Raw genomic sequence first — 4319 nt, 5'->3', positions numbered from 1 at the left:
TTTTGAAGGACCTTCATTGTTGACTGAATTCCTAAATGTTTGCTGAAAGCTAAGCCCTAAGTGATGTTATTCATATCTCCCTCAGAGGATCCCTCAGTCCGTTCTTTGGGTACATCTTCTTTTTGGTAGACTCATGTATGTTGGAAGTGATGGGTTATGACTGTGACAATTGCTGGATCCAGAAGTTTTGGTCATTCTTCGTGGCTTCACTGTATTCTTTGAGTAATTTATGTATTTTGTGTTCCTAAACATTCACACACCTGTGACTGAACTTATCAACACATGGCTCTAAGTTGATGTATATGAACGTGATGCCAGTTTTACTGTTAAAGGCTCTGTAGCCTGCATTAGCTAGAGAAGCACTTTTCCTCTGTGTTTTAATGAAATATCCAGCCTGATGATCATTATCATTTCTTAAGATCTATATACTTTCTTTTTTATCTTAAAGAGAACAAACAATAACAAAAACATTAGAAATGATACAGAATTTCAAAAACAAGATGATTGAAGCTCAGCAATGGTTGTTGTATTGCATAATGTTGTCTTCAAATTAGTTGTTCAGATTACCAGATATAAGCATGTAAAATTGGTCAAAAATCAAGCATTAACTGTTCCTTTCAATAAACAATAGAAATTAGTAGTACAGTTATCTTAACTATCATATATATGATATATAGAAAGAAAGAAGGGGAACTATATGTATTGCACCTTCTTTCTTTCTTTTCTCCTTTTTCAGCAGAAGGAATTCTATAAAACCTCTACCTGGAACCCTCCACCTGGGCCTATCCACCTCCCATCGCTGCCTCCCTGGTACCATCACTTTATTCTGCCATGTTCTTCCTTGTAAAATTGCATGGCTAATGATCAAGAGGCCTCCTGTTTTTAATAGATCTTTCATCCCCGTGCATAACCCACTGATGTAGCGCCTCAGAAGCAAAAATGTGAAGGAGACCAAAGGAAGACAAAGAATGTCTAATGAATAAACCACCATGTGTAATTTCAGTGATACTAATTACTTATTCTTGTAGTACAGGTAGAGTTGTTCCACATCAAATCAGTATAGCGATGCTTTGTAACTTCCAATTAATGGTCCAGTATCTGTTCAACATACTGTATCCTACAATATCATTCAAAGTACAAAAATTGTCAAGAATGAAATTTCAGCTGATTTACACAAAGTCTATGCTTTAGATGTAATAAAATAGCATCTGCTTCAATGTATAGAAATATGTAATTATCAAGACCAAAGTTCAGTTGATATAGATTTTTTTATGTGATGAGCTGAAGAATTAAAGTTTAATGAAAAGTTTTACATGATATAAATGAATTATACGGCAAACTGTCTATTATTAAACTGTAAACATGTAAAAATATTTACACTTAATTCCACATGGGCTATTTGGCATTGAACAGTTTATATTAAAAATATCTTGGGGCTGGGGATTTAGCTCAGCGGCAAAAGCGCCTGCCTGGCATGCACAAGGTCGTGAGTTCGGTTCCCAGTACCAGAGAAAAAAACAAACAAACAAACAAAAATAAAATAAAATAAAAAAAATCTTCTTTAAAATTTCTAGACTGTAGTGCATATTATATTTCAAATTGTACATTTTGTTCCTTCTCTATGTACCAGACTATGAAACTATGTTTGTAAATATATGTCATCATAATTAGACCATTTATGTCAATAAGACTGTGCATCAATTTTTATTACTCTTTGAAAATTTTATTGAAAAAAAATTACATTCACTTTCATGTCTGAGAAAAGCAGAGAACTCTCAATTATTTTTCAGCTAGTTTCTTCTAGGATTGTCTGGTATAACAAGGTTTTACATGTAACTCATAGTTCTTTTCCTGGCCTCAGTTATTTACTGATGAAAAGGAAACCATCAGAAATCCCAGTGGTATACAACGATTAGTACTTTTACCAAGGACCTGATGGAAGTCGCTCTGCTGTTCTCAGTTGAGTTACTTGGGATTGGAGAATGACTAACTTCATTTCAATTCAATACCTGACAGAATATGGTAGTGTGGTAAATATAGGAACTTACAAGCAAAGATTGATTTCTATAGTTTTTGCTGGATAATCCGTATTAAAAAAATTTCACATACTTGTAAAGTCAAACATTAATTAGCTTCTTAATTTTAGTCTACAACTTTTTTTGGCTAGGGTCTCCCCACGCTGTTGTAGCTGGCCCTGAACACACTATGCAGCCTATGCTGGACTTGCGCTCATGGCTGTTCTCCTGTCTCAGCCTCCCATGTGCTGGGATTACAGGCCTCTACCACCATGGCTGGCTTCTAGCCTGACTGTTCTAATTCTATCTGTGCTAAAGTGTAATATTCCTTAAAATTATGTGCTCATATCTTATTTTCAAATACCTATAGGTAGTGCATTTCTCAATATTTCATTGTCAACAACCATAGAGGTGGTATTTTAGTGGTTCTGTCATGGACATCACTGTCTTTCTTCCCTGACTCGGGCACTACGGGAGCAGATGCAGGAATTCCATGTGGTGAGTGTAAAATCCTAGTGCTGTAACTCATAGCAGTATACTGAGGAAGAAGAGAAGTGTCTACAGCAAAATCTTGGCATCAAACACACCCAAATTTTCCAAAACCCCATGTCAAAATTTCATATGAAGTTTATAAGTTTAGATGCAAGAATATGTAAAATATAATATTAAATATATTCCTATGTAAATACATGGGCAAGCATATAAACAAAGTGAAAAGAAAAACAAAAGCACACTGACTAATTTTATAGGAAAGTTGTAGAAATAAATATGACTGCGTTGCTGCTTTGTTATCAGAAGTACAAGGTCTACAGCGGGCTAAGATTTTTTTCAGATATGAAGATCAACATATTCCTGCTTTTCATGAGGTTACACTCTAAATAACAGAAGAAGAGGTTTCCTCTAATTATAATGTTAATGGCTCATAACAGCTAGCTCAGGATTCTCTGGGGTTTGTGTCCCTGAAGTCAGGCAGGTAAAAGTAAAGCAACCTTATGATAGAATATAATCAATGTCTCTCTCTACCTCAAGGTATCTCTGTGCTTCCTCCAACATATTTTGACACCTAGAATATTATTATTTTTTGGTTCTCTTATCTAATGTTATCTTGCAAGAGTTACCCAGTGGGAAAATTTATAAGTACATTTTAATTTTGAAGGAGATTGTGCCCACAGTTTATTAAAACTGCAAAGAAGTAACTGATAGACAATATTGATCAAGAAAACCTGAAGCTGGGTAAGTAGCTCCAAAGTTGGCCGCCTTCTCATCTGCTATGAGATATGTTGACATCTAAGGTATTTGGGAGGGAAAAATTTGTGAGCTAAGATAGATATGTCACTTTAGTTGATCTATGGTGCAAATTCAAGGCACTATACTTTCCTCATTTATTGATCATTTTACTAAGTTTCAAACTATATCCTCGTGCTTTGTAAGATAAATTAGGGGTCTTCAATGAAATTCTAATTGTAAACATTTGTACTCAGGCAATTAATGAGTTCATGAAATCTAGAACTCATATGTACATGAATGGGCATATAAAGATAGTAAATATTGCAGAAATTTTATAAATTGTGGAGAAATTAACTGTGAGGAAAATACAGCAGGAGAAAAATAGTGATTTGAATTCATATCACTTCATATGAATCATATATAAACATTAAACACAGTGATATTGGGGTATGTGATTGTTTAACAGCATAATATTAAGTCAAATTTTTGATGGGACCAGTTAAAAATGCTCTTAAGTGGATGTTTTGAGACTTTGATACTGGACTACACATTAGAATGGGTAAAAATCCAGTGTATCACTAAAGAATATTACATGTCTGACAATACATACTTCCTAACTCAAATTATTGCAATTTTATGAATATTTGCAATTTAAATTCATTTAAAGGGCCAGGGAGATAGCTCAGCAGCACAGCTCCTGCCTGGCAAGTGCAAAGTCCTCAGTTCAATCCCAGTACCAAATAAATAAATAAATAAATAAACAAATAAATAAATAAATTCATTTAATATTCCCAAGGACTCCTCTGACATAATCGATCATATGACCTGGGCAACACTTGTCTGAGTTTTCTGTGTCTCCATTTCTGTTATTTTATTAGGGAGTACTCTGAGTATCAGATATCTTTCCATATAATTTACATGTGATATCAATATTGATAAGTACTACTGTTTTATCCCAGATAAGAAAAGTACAGAGTATGGAAGGACTCCGTTACTGTCTACCATCACTTGTCAATAAGTGGCCATGCAGCGCTCCAGAGAGAAGGAGAACACCAGTGACAGGAAGGTAACCACCTC

General features: G+C 34.6%; 1 protein-coding gene across 1 annotated transcript in view; it reads right to left on the bottom strand.

Annotated features, from left to right (window-relative positions):
- Nucleotides 1-4319, bottom strand: part of LOC102004411 (olfactory receptor 5D14-like) — a 23443-nt gene that overhangs the window by 17152 nt on the left and 1972 nt on the right. The gene's annotated exons all lie outside the window — the stretch shown is intronic.

This window comes from Chinchilla lanigera, unplaced genomic scaffold (assembly GCF_000276665.1).
Source record: "Chinchilla lanigera isolate Chin_1 unplaced genomic scaffold, ChiLan1.0 scaffold00110, whole genome shotgun sequence".
NCBI classification, from domain to species: domain Eukaryota; kingdom Metazoa; phylum Chordata; class Mammalia; order Rodentia; family Chinchillidae; genus Chinchilla; species Chinchilla lanigera.
The sequence above is the reverse complement of the archived record's forward strand: the minus strand, read 5'-3'. Positions and strand labels throughout refer to the sequence as shown.